Here is a 13,217-nt window from a genome sequence, read left to right as displayed (position 1 = left end):
CACACACACACACACACACACACACTGTCATGTACACACTCTCTCACACACACACACACACTGTCATGTACACACTCTCACACACACACACACACACACACACACACACACACACACACACACACTGTCATGTACACACTCTCACACACACACACACACACACACTGTCATGTACACACTCTCACACACACACACACACACACACACACACACATACAAATGCACGCACACTGACACACACCCCTACATCGCCAGCAGCTGTGTAGAAGAAGCTGTGGGCCAATCAGATTGAAGGGGGTGTGGCCATATGCAGCTGTGGTGAAGAAGCTGTGGGCCAATCAGATTGAAGGGGGTGTGGCCATACTGGTGTAGCAAATTAAATCTGTGCTTTCTATTGTCTTTCTACTTGTTATTTTTCTACGTGGGTTAGAGCTCCATGTTTTTCTAACGTCCTGACTGTAGCGAAGAGCCGCAAGGCCTTTCTAACTCTTGTTTTGGTTTCATCGTTGCTATGACAACCATCTGTGTGAGTCACCATGGTTTTATATATGACACTCATTTGTGTGTGGAACAAAGACTGTGAGTCAACATGGTTTTATATTTTAAAAAATCAAATATAATCTAAAATTTTATTGTGATAAAAAGCACTATTTTAGATGGAGTATATTTTAGCATGACAGAGAACACCTAGAACCGAGAACATCCAGAACAGAACCCGCCCAGAACCCACCCAGAACAGAACCCGCCCAGAACAGAACCCGCCCAGAACAGAGAACACCCAGGGAAGCTGTGTATCAGGCAAGGTGTGTGTGTGTGTGTGTGTGTGTGTGTGTGTGTGTGTGTGTCAGGCTGAGGTGTATGTGTGTGTGTGTGTGTGTGTGTGTGTGTGTGTGTGTCAGGCTGAGGTGTATGTCTGTGTCAGACTGAGGTGTGTGTGTGTGTGTGTGTGTGTGTGTGTGTGTGTGTGTGTGTGTGTGTGTGTCAGGCTGAGGTGTGTGTGTACCTGGTATTGCTAATGTTGTAGGGACATAAATCTGTTTACACAGTCATGTTGTGAGGACTCGCCTCCCTTATGGGGACAAAAAGCAAGTCCCCATAAGTGAAAATTATTAATTTTAGGGTCAAGACTTGATTTAAAGGTAAGATAACTTTAGGGTTAGGGTTTGGGTTAGGGTCAGGGTCAGGGTTATAGGGCTGGGGTTATTCAGAACAAACTTTATGTATTTGCAAGGATGACATAGCTAGAAGGAATACACAAAAAAACATTGATTCAGGTCAGCTGTAGTGGTGATATTGCGTGAAAAATCATCATCATCATTAACTAACCCGAACCCAGTCACTGTCTCTGGATCAGCTGAAGCCCATTCTGCCTGACGGTCACTTCACAGAAACATGAAGAAGACGAGCAGGAATGCTCTGCCATGATGTCGAGATGTGTATATATATTCTATTTTGTGAAAACTGTCTGTTTGCACTGTGGGAGCTGAAGACATCAGTCATTGTCTTTTATTGCACTGAGAGTGTTTGAGTGTTATTTTTATTGGAACTGTTTGGGACAGAAAAAGTATGCTTATTGCAATTCTTTAATTGGATACCTTTATGGGAAACAATGAGACAAATAAATCTGTTTTTGCATTTGACTGCCATTTGTCTTGATATTTTTTAAAAAAATTGTGAAAATAGTTGTCTGCCTAAACTGCGTAAAGCCAATTAGCACATGATCAGTTTTCTAGGGGGACATCAAGCAATTTGGTATCTCAGACATTCTTAATGATTTAAGAAGTGATTTTCATATTTGACTGATTGTTTCTGATGGTCCAGTCTCAAGCTTCATCCCTGACTTTTCAACCCGCTACGAGTCGAGTCGCAGCCTCAGATCTGCTGGCAACGCCCTGCCGGCAGCGCCAGCGTCCAGGTCAAAGCTAGAGCTGACCGTGCTTTTACGCTCAAAATGGTCTAAAGTTCATCATTACTATGAAAGTAGAGTCCTACCAGAGCTGCAGAGCAACACCAGCAGCATCAACAGGAGAGCCATGTCCAGTTTTTATTGTCTTCACTTGGTGTCTCTTCCTCTTTGATGCTCAGCTTCCTCATGTAGTCTGAAATGTTTCCTCCTCATCCTTTATCTCATCATCAGCTTCATGTGGTTTCTAATATTAGTCCCACCTTGTAGGCTTGTAGTGCTCACAGGAAGCTGCCAGCTGTAAGTGCAGGGACTTCCTGTAGCTGTAACTCCACTGTCTGTCAGTCAGTGTAATTTCAGTTCTGTGTGAGTTGACCTGCATCAGTGTGCGCTGGTCCTGGGATGTCTGAACTTCGTGGTGAACCTCCTGGAGGAAAGCGCTGAAGGGCCCTGTTGTCCAGTGCGTGGCAGTTTCTGTACCACACAGTCATACAGTTTGTCAGCAAACTCTCCACAGTCCCCCTGTAGAACATGGTGAGGATGGGTAGTGGTAGGCTGGCTCTCTTCAGTCTCTGTAGGAAGTGAAGATGTTGTGCCTTCTTCACAACAGAGTTGGTGTTGGTGGTCCAGGATAAGTCACTGGAGATGTTGAGGCCCAGAAACCTGGTGGTAGTGACTCTCTCCACCTCAGAGCCATCAATGAGCAGGGGGAGTTGGTAAGTGGGCCTCAGGTCAATGACCATCTCCTTTGTTTTGTGCACATTTAAGGGCAGGTTGTTGTTTTTGCACCAGCTCACTAGATGCCTCACCTCCTCTCTGTATGGTACCTCGTTGTTGTTGCTTATGAGGCCCACTACAGTGGTGTCGTCTGCAAACTTGATGACAATGTTGGAGCTAGACTTTGCAGTACAGTCATGAGTGAGCAGTGTGAAGAGCAGTGGACTAAGCACACACCCCTGGGGGGCTCCTGTGCTCAGTTTGATGGTGTCCGATGTCCTGCTACCGATGTGCACCGACTGTGGTTGCTCGCACAGAAAGTCCAAGATCCAGTTGCAGATGTGGGTGCTGAGGCCTAGCATGGACAGTTTGTTTACTAACTGCTGGGGGATGTTAGTGTTGAATGCTGAGCTGAAGTCAATAAACAGCATTCTGACATATGGGTTGGGTTGTACAGATTTGAGTGAAGCATGCAGTGCATAAGAAATAGCGTCATCAGTAGAACGGTTGGGACGGTAGGCAAATTGTAATGAATCCAGTGTGCTGGGGAGGGAGGAGTGGATGTGACTCTTGACCAGTCACTCAAAGCACTTCATCATGACTGGTGTCAGTGCTACTGGACGATGACTGATGATGACTTTTTTGGCATAGGGATGATGGTCGTCTTCTTAAGGCTCTCAGGCACTGAAGCCTGATTCAGTGAGATATAAAAGATGTCTGTCAGAACATCTGCCAACTGATCAGCACAGTCTCTGAGCACACACCCTGGTATGTCGTCTGAGCCAGCTGCTTTTTGTGGGCTGACTCTGGATAACGTCCTCCTGACATCAGCAGTGGTCAGACAGCTTTTTCAGGCTGTGTGTTGTTAAGAGCCTCAAAGCGTGCATAAAAATCTTTCAGCTTGTTGGGAAGGTTATCTTCTCTATTGTTTATTTGTGGTGTTACTTTGCAGTCTGTTAGTAACTGGATGCCCTACCACATACGCCTGGGGTCCTTTTCATCACAGAAATGATTGTGAGTTTTCTGTGCATACTGCTGTTTGGCTTTCCTGATGGTTTTGGACAGCTGTGCTTTGGCTGAACTGAGAGCCTCCTCATTTCCAGATCTGTAGGCTGAATCTCTGTCTCTGAGCAGAGGATGGATCTCAGCAGTTAGCCACGGCTTCTGACTGGGACGTGTTGTTACCACCTTGGCTGCTGTGATATCTTCAATACACTTCTCTATGTAGCCTGACACAGAAACTGCTGGTCACAGGTGGCTGCTTCCTTAAACAGGTCCAAATCTGTGCTCTTGAAGCAGTCCTGCAATGCAGCAGTAGCCCCCTCTGGCCACACTCGGACAGTCTTTTGTGCTGGCCTGGATCTTTTCAGCAGGAGCATGACGCTGTGGTGGTCGGAGGTGGAGGTGGGGGTGGGTCTTGTACGAGTCATGGATGTTAGTGTAAAATAAGTCCAGTATGTTGTTCCCTCTTGTGGCAAAGTTCACAAACTGGTAAAAATGAGGTGCAACAGTTTTTAAGTTTGCTTGATTAAAGTCCCTAGCAATGATGAAAACACCGCCGGGGTGGGCTGTCTGTAGCTCACTGATGGATTTGTGAAGCTCTCCAAGTGCTTCATTCACATTTGTACAGGGGGGATATACACTGCCACTACCATGATAGCGATGGCAGATAAAAAGGCCAGCATCTTACCACTAAAAACTAAGTTTGTGGTGAGCAGTGAGTGGCAACTATCGAGGCATTTTCACACCAGTCATTGTTTATATAGATGCAAAGGCCTCCCCCGCGGGACTTACGGGTCTGCAATTCATGGCACAGTTCTGTAAGGCATTCTGTCAGATAAGACATTCCTAGGAAACCCAAAAACTTGACACATATTATGCATGAGTACCTCTGCCGTTTTTTGGCAGAAGGCAGTTTACGAAGTGGTATGAATTTCACCATCTTAGAAAATCTGTCAACTACCATGAGCACTGTAGTGTTGCCCTCAGACAATGGCAGACCAGTGACAAAGTCGAGGGAAATGTCAGACCAGGGGCGGCATGGCACAGGCCGGAGAAGTCCGGCACTGGGTGCTGACTTACTCTTATTGCATTTACACTCAGGGCAAGCTGCCATGTACTCAGCAACATCACTCCTCATGTTGGGTCACCAGAACCTCTCTCAAATCTGGGCCAAAGTTCTGTGGATACCAGGGTGACAGGAGACAAGACAAATGTGAGCCCAAGAAATAACAGGGCCCCTGAGATCAGGGGTAACAGACAGTCTATTCCTCAGGTACCTCGGGAGGGATGTCTACTCCCTGATTGGCTGCCGCAAATTAAACCTGGAGAAGAAGAGAGTAGAGAACGACCGATAGTGGATTTGGCTGATAGCCAATAGTGCCGATAGTAGTTGTCTAGAAAAAGGCCGATAGCTGATTAATTTGCCGATAGTTGTTTACTTGGCTGATAGCCACAAAAGAGGGGCCGATAGTGCCGTTGACATAACGTTAGAGTCAGAACAGACAAGCAGTGATGTTAACCTAACCCGAGTCAAAACATTTATTATTCCAGTAACGTAAACCTAATCGTAAACCTAATTTATTAATGAAGCTACATTATGTAAAGTCAGCTTTTAATGTAATAACCTTATGAATTTACATAGATAGATTGTGTTGGGGTGCACCTTCCAGAAAAATCGAAACCAGTTTGTGACAGTTTGGGTTTTTTAAGGACTAGTTTTGTGTGTTTATTTGGGGTGCCAGCCAGGTCTCTCTCCTGGCATTTAAGATTTTAAGTCAGTCAAGTCCATTTAAATATGTGTACCAAACCCTCATAAAGGACATATATGGCAACATAATACATCCATATTCAACACAAATTCAATACACAACACACACAACACTTGGAGTTTTAAGGTGAAAAAAGGTTTGCTATATTATCAGTCTTTTTAACTCACAACTCAAAATCACAGCCCCAAAGTTCAGTGCAGAAAGAAAAAAGCAAAATCAGTCCAAACTCAAAATCCCCCACAAAATTCCACTCGGGTTTTTCCTTTTCTTAATAATGCCATGCAGTTAATTAGCTGTCATCAGCAGTGTTGGGCACGTTACTTTGGGCACGTTACTTTGAAAAAGTAATTAATTATAGTTACTAGTTACTTCTACTAAAAAGTAACATCATTGTCAAAGTAATTAATTACCAGGAAAATCAACTATTATGTTACTTTTTAAAAAATTATTCAAATATGTCAAATTACTTGGCTGCCCCAGTCATACTGGCCTATAGTACTATAGTGGAACAATAAAATACAATAGATGAATTGGAACTTTTTTATTCTATTGAACAGGCCACAACTGGCCAACGCCTTTTGGGCATCTACTTCAGATTAGTAAGTGCAGGTGCCTATCAGCATGAATGGAAAATGAGCCCAGACTGCACATAGGAAGGTCATGGTGACAAAGTATACGACACAAATCCGTGTTTAAATCTGAATCTGATTCGATTGGTATATATATCTCCCCATAAAGTTAGAACAAGGCATTAAAAAAGGCAAAAAAAAAAAAAAAAAACAAGGCAAAATAATAATAGCAATAATAATAATGATAATAATAATTTAGCGCCTGGGTTACAAAACAAATTCACAAAGAGTACAGAAATGAAAATTACAGCAACCCTAAATACCACTGTGTGTGTCATCTAGCCAATGACAGGCAGAATAATTAGAATCACTTCACTGTCATAGTTAACAACAAAGTGAGGTACTAAAGTAAAAATGCACTCTTGTTCGGGTGGGGAATTGAACCCCTGAACTCCAGCATGGCAAACGGAGACACTACCCACTCTGCCATCGGGATTATATCCCTTTCATGTAGTTTGGGCTCACACTTTATTCATGCTGATAAATTACGAAAAATTCCGAAAGCGAAAAAGTCTGATCGGTTTGAAAATTTAAAGCCGCTTTTTTTTTTTTCGCAATTTCTCTGCGCCACCTTTGCATTTTCTCTCCATCTCAGTTGATCCTATGAGATAAAGTTCGACCCGCGTTGCACTGCACACCGGCTCACCGAGCCACAGGCTGTGATCTGATTGGGCCAGCCCCGTGTCAGTGAAGAAAAATAACCAATGGGCCGCAGAGCAGCATGTCTCAAGGGCCGGCCCGGTGCTGAGTAAGCAAACTCTTGCAATGACTTTATTTGCCTAAATCATTATGCAGGCGGGACCAAACTACGCAAAAGGGGTTGTTTAGCAATGTGATTGGGCCAGCCCAGTGTCAGTCGGGCCGCTGATCTACTGGTTGTATGGGCAGGTCAGCTATTTAAATAATAATTAAAAAAAAAAAAAAAGTGTCGTGGGACTATCGGCCCACCAGGCAAATGCCCGGTGTGCCCGATGGCCAGTCCACCCATGGTGGTGGGCATGGGTGAATCTAAAGCTATGAGTGAGAGCTGAAGCTTGACCAGAGATTTGTCCAAGAAGCTAGCATCAGCAGCTGAATCAACTAAGGTAGAGTGAGAGGAAGAATAAGATGCATGAGAGAGAGTTATATGAGTGTACTGCCAGCAAGACCTGTGCTTATTTAGGAAAGGACTCACCAGCACAGAGTTCATGGGTGATGAGCCTTGGTGAATGACGGTTTATTCCAAAAAGGGTCAGTACACAGAGGGCCAGTCAAACCAGGGAGAATCACTAGGCAAAAAGGGGAACCAGGAATCAAAATACTAAGTCAAGCAAGAGGGAACAAAATATGAGGAAATAACGCTGGAAAGCTGGTGACAAACAATGCAGACGATCTGACAAAGACACACTGGGAGAGGGAGGTATAAATACACAAAGGGAGAGGAGATAAAGAGACACAGGTGAAGACAATGACCAATCACGCACAGGGAGTCAAAACCCTGGGAAGAAACACAAACAGGAAGTGAGGGAATCTTAACAAAATAAAACAGGAAGTGCAACACTAAACTTGATGGGACCTGACACTAAATAGAGTGGCAAATGATCTCCTACTTGCTATCGATTCTGACTCCACCTCTGTGCTTCTATTACTGGACCTCAGTGCAGCCTTTGACACTGTTGATCACTGCATTCTATTAGACAGACTGATAATTTTGGTGTCACTGGCTTGGCTTGCTCATGGCTTAAGTCATACTTATCTGAAAGAACACAGTGTGTCTTCTACAACAATACTACATCTAAATTCTCCGATGTTAAATATGGTGTACTTCAGGGCTCAGTCCTTGGTCCTCTTATTTTCTCCCTGTACATTTTGCCACTTGGACAAATTATATGTAGCCATGGAATTAATTTCCATTGTTATGCTGATGATACTCAATGTGAGGCTCTTAGGACAGAGGATGTTGTATTCCCTTTGGGACAAATTTGTTATTTGTGATTCTGGGCTATATGAATAAATAAAATTGAACTGAACTGAATTGAATGGAAATTAGTATTAAGTTTGGTTTTAAAAGTAACACAAGAGTTTGCCTCACTAATTTCTTTAGGTTGACCATTCCAGAGGAAGGGAGAGTGGTAGGAAAAGGCTCGGTGGCCGGCTTACTTGCTTTTAACTCTTGGAATTACCAATAGACCAAAAGATCAGCACCCTGAAGATGCAGGATATAATACTTCAAAACATTACAAAGTGCTTTATAGTGAGCACATAAAGCATGATAAAACTCCCAGTAATGTATGTATAAACAGACAGGCATAAAGAATAAAACAGAGCAGTGCAATTATGTATAACAATTAGTAACAATAGTCAAGAGAAAAAGTAATAAAAACAAACAAAAAAAAATAAATAAATAAAAGAATGCCTTTCAATAAATATAAGTCTTCAAAAGTGATTTAAAAGAAGACACAGATGTAGCGAGCAGGTGGTTCCAAAGCCAAGAGGCCCCAACCACAAACACTGGGGCCCTTTCAGACTGAGCTGGGAACAGTGTGCCAGTCCTGGGGGTCTCGCCTGCTGCTTGGTAAGGAGACAGCAGCGTTCTGCTAATTCTGTTTTATTGGCTCTTTGCTTTTTGTCACATGTGGCTGAAAGAAATCAGGCTTGTTGCAAACAGGATCAGATTACAGGAAGATGAACTGGATGAACCCAGCCCTTCATTTCTGCAACATTGTGCTCTCTATGTTCAGGTCATGTGGAACTCTGTTAGTTTAGTTTAGTTTAGTTTGTCAGCATGCTTCAGACAGGCAGATGGCCTACAGCAGGACTTCCCCATTTTGATGAAAGTTGCAAAGCTGTAGCACATATGGTTGATTTATTATAAACTTTCAAAGTTTTGAAATTTAGAGTCTTGCTGTAGCGCCACCATCAGGACTATTGGCTCGCTGCACTGCTCGTTCTCGCTGCTTGTGTGTGGTCTGTGTTTGCTACCTGTTGCCTACCTGTGTGGGGAGCCCTGGTTTACTGTTTACTGTTTTGGATTAAAACTGCCGATCGGATCCGATCTTACCGGTGCTCTTCGGATCTGATCCCTCCTCGCCCTGAGTCGCTATATTCTCCTTGCTGGCGGCTCGGAGGAAGTTTTCCACCTTCTTTCTGTGCCGCCGGTTTTGGGAGTTGTGCTGACGCACTAGCTAGCTAGCTGTTCCTCCTGCCGGTTGACCTCACCGAGGTAAGTGGAGACTTGTCTCGTGTGGTCGATTTTGCGGGGAAACGGTTGCCGGCTCTGGCTGGATCTCCAGAGTCTGTGATCGGTTCCCCATAATTGTAATACGGGTTTACCCCTGGAGGTCCGGGTGCTACACAGCTGCTCGCCTGCTTGCGTGGGACGTTTATGTGTGTGTGAACAAGCATTTAGGCTCCGGCTCACTTGTGGTCGTTAGTGTGTGCTAGTTTTAACACCGTTATGCCCTGTGAGGACTGCCGAATCGCAAACAGGAGCATCACTAACCTCCAAGAGGACATTAAACGGCTGTCAGATGAACTCCGGAAAAAAGACTCTCTCCTGTCTGATTTCATGGACACTGCAGCTACGCAATCCAAAATCATTTCCATCATGATCTCATCCACTGCAGATACCATCCTCTTCACCATGCTACCACCCGATGTCACAGTCCACCCTGCTGATGTCCTCATGGCCGCGGCTGATGCTGCTCCGGACCGTGCTTCTGCCGTGACGGCTCCTGCTGTTGCGGCCGTGCCGGTGGCTGCGGGGTCGGCGGCTCTGACGACGGCTAACGTTAGTCCACGTCCAGCCGCTGTGAGTGGGGCGAGGGCTCCGCTGTCTCCCGCCGCGGTCATGGCTCCTATTGCGGCGGCGGCGACTGCTGCATTGGCCGTTCCGCCTTCCGCTGCCGCTGCGGGTCCTCCTGGAGCTGGCCGGAGGAAAGGCGGCTCTGCTGCCGCTGTCACCCCTCCACCTGATGCTGGTGCCGATCGGGCGGCTGCCCGGTCCACCGCGAGACAGAAGAACAGCCAGCCGGGTAAATCCTCCGCGAGTGGGCTCTCCCCTTCGCAGCCTGCCGTGGTGCAGCCTCCATTCAGCACCACCTGTTCACGGGCCACCAACAACCACCACCGACCGGCCTCACCTCTGGCCCCCTCCAGCCCCCATCTCCCCCCCGCTGCTCAGGCTGCTAGCACAGCTAATGCTAGCACCCTTTTCTGTTCTCCACCTCCACAATACATCCTGATAGGTGACTCCATGGTTAGGTCTGTTCCCATCCCAAATGGCATTACATATTCATTTTCTGGCGCAAAAATCCTGGACATACACAAACACATCCCCGCCATCATCGACCGTCACCCGTCTGCCCACACAGTCATCGTACACTGCGGTGTGAACGATCTCAGGTGCAGACAATCAACCAAATTACACGCTGATTACGAGCTGCTGGCTGAGACCATCGAAAGGCTGGGAAAAATTTGCATCTTCTTTCGTTTAATCTCCACCCTTAGACGAGGATCGGAAATGTTCAGCCGCCTCTATAGCGCCAACCAGTGGCTGTCCAATTTCTGTGCAGCATGTGGCTATGGATTCATTAACAACTTTGACTCATTCTGGAAAAAAACTCATCTGCACAGGTATGACAATCTCCATCTCAACAATAAAGGACTCTCTGTTCTAGCCTCGCACCTTTCCAGCCATTTCTCCAGCCTTGCCGACTGACGCCATTAACAAAAAAGAATGATCATAAATTCCTCTTCTCCACAATTGATTTTTTAATAAACACCGATTTTAAAAAGTCCTCCATGGTACCAACAGATGCTCTATGTGAGGACTTTGCAGACCACTTCAGAAGTAAGATTGATGTCATTAGATCTACTTTTTTATCACAAAACAGCGTTGCTCTTAATAGTCCTGAACCATTGCTTTTACCCGAGGAAACACTGGAACATTTTGTCCTGGTTGACGCAGAGATGCTTGGTCGAGTTTTCTCCCGAGTTAACCCAACAACCTGCCTTTTAGATCCAATTCCCACATCGCTTTTAAAGACGTTTTATGGATTCTTTGAGTTTGAACTTTTAAATATTGTAAATTGCTCCCTCCAGACAGGTGTCTTCCCCGCTGCCTTTAAAACGGCAGTGGTGAGGCCCCTTCTGAAGAAGAGCAATTTGGACCCTAACATTCTGAATAACTACCGACCTGTATCCAACTTACCTTTTTTAAGTAAAATTTTAGAAAAACTGGTTTTTATCCAATTAAATGATTTTTTAAATAGAAATAATATTTTAGATCAATATCAATCTGGTTTTAGGATGAACCACAGTACCGAGACAGCCCTCCTGAAGATTGTTAATGATCTCAGGTGTAACATGGACTCACAGAAGCTTTCAGTCCTGGTGCTACTGGATCTAAGCGCCGCTTTTGATACAGTAGATCACCACATTTTATTAAACAGACTCAGAAACCTGGTGGGCCTCTCTGGTACTGCTTTTAACTGGTTTTATTCCTATCTCACAGATTGCCGGTTTTTCGTAAGTTTGGATACATGTTCCTCTAGAACCCATGAAATGAAGTGTGGGGTGCCCCAAGGCTCAATTTTAGGTCCAATACGTTTTAATCTTTACATGCGTCCCCTTGGGGACATCATCAGGAGACACGGCATCAATTTTCACAGCTATGCTGATGATACACAGCTTTACATTGCCGTGTCTCCTGATGACACAGGGCCTATTGATACCCTTTTAAATTGTATTTTAGATATAAAGTCATGGATGGCAGAGAACTTCCTACAGCTCAACCAGGACAAAACAGAGGTTTTAGTTATTGGCCCTGAAGGCAAGAGAGAGAAACTTTTACCAAAACTAAAGGATTTTAAACCCTCACAATGTGTCAAAAATCTGGACGTCCTTTTCGACTCTGAGCTTGATTTTATTCCACATATTAGAAGTATAACAAAGATAGGATTTTATCATCTTAAGAACATAGCCAGAGTGCGCCCGTTTCTCTCTCTGGCCAGCACAGAGGTGCTAATGCATGCTTTTATCTCTAGTCATATAGATTATTGTAATGCCCTGCTTTCTGGTCTCCCCAAAAAGAGTATTTCACACCTTCAGTTACTCCAGAACTCAGCTGCACATGTGCTGACGAGGACCAGAAAGCGGGCTCACATTACACCAGTTTTAAAATCACTGCATTGGCTCCCTGTGCGTTTCAGGATTGATTTTAAGGTTCTTTTATTAGTTTTTAAGTGTCTTAATGGCCTTGGGCCTTCTTATCTGTCTGACCTGCTTTTACCCTACCAGCCCTCCCGCACCCTGAGGTCCTCCAGTACTGGTCTTTTAACTGTTCCCAACGTTAGAACTAAAACTTATGGTGAATCTTCATTTTACTATTATGGCCCATGTCTGTGGAACAGCCTGCCGGAGAACCTCAGGGCTGCTGAGACTGTTGATGTTTTTAAGCGCAGGCTCAAGACCCACCTTTTTAATCTGGCTTTTATCTGATTCTATTTCCACTCTTTTATGCTGCTTCTATCATTTTTATTGCTTTTAGTTGCTTGTTAAATAATTTCTTTTATACTTTTTAATACATATTTATGTTGCCTGTATTGTTTTATTGTTTTTAACAAAGCAGTAATTTTATTATTTATAATTTATTATTTATTTATTTATTTTATTAGTAATTTTATTAATACTCACTCATTTATTACACTACTTTTTTTATATCGCTTCTTTCTATTCCTTTTAGTATTGATTGTATTTTACTCTGTTATCCTTTAGCTTTTAGCCCCAGTGTTTTCCTTATGGGGGCCCCCCACACCGGGAGCTGTGTCTGGCCTGCCTGCGGGGGGCGCCGTCCCGGGGGGTTGTCCTGGCCTGGATGGTTGGGGGCCCTGCTCCAGGGCCTTATGGCCGTGGTGTGGGCTCCTATCTGTCTGGGTCGGGGTGGTCTCTGCGGTGGCGCCTCCTGTAGTCGTGGGCTGGGATGCCTCTCGGTGTGAATCGCTCCCAAAGAATGAATGGTGTTTCCTCATCTGGTCCCTCAGTGCTCAGCCATATTTTATTCTATCTTTGGGTTGGGTTGGGGTGGGCTGGGGTGTGGTGGGGTGTATGCCTGGGGTGTATGCATGTGTGAATTATGTTGTACTTGTGTGTGTGTGTGTGGGTGAGTGCGTATGAGGGGTTGGGGGATTAGGGTTTTATGTATTTTAATGTAAAGCA

This window comes from Myripristis murdjan, chromosome 13, assembly GCF_902150065.1.
Source record: "Myripristis murdjan chromosome 13, fMyrMur1.1, whole genome shotgun sequence".
NCBI lineage: Eukaryota > Metazoa > Chordata > Actinopteri > Holocentriformes > Holocentridae > Myripristis > Myripristis murdjan.
This window is presented reverse-complemented; position numbering follows the sequence as displayed.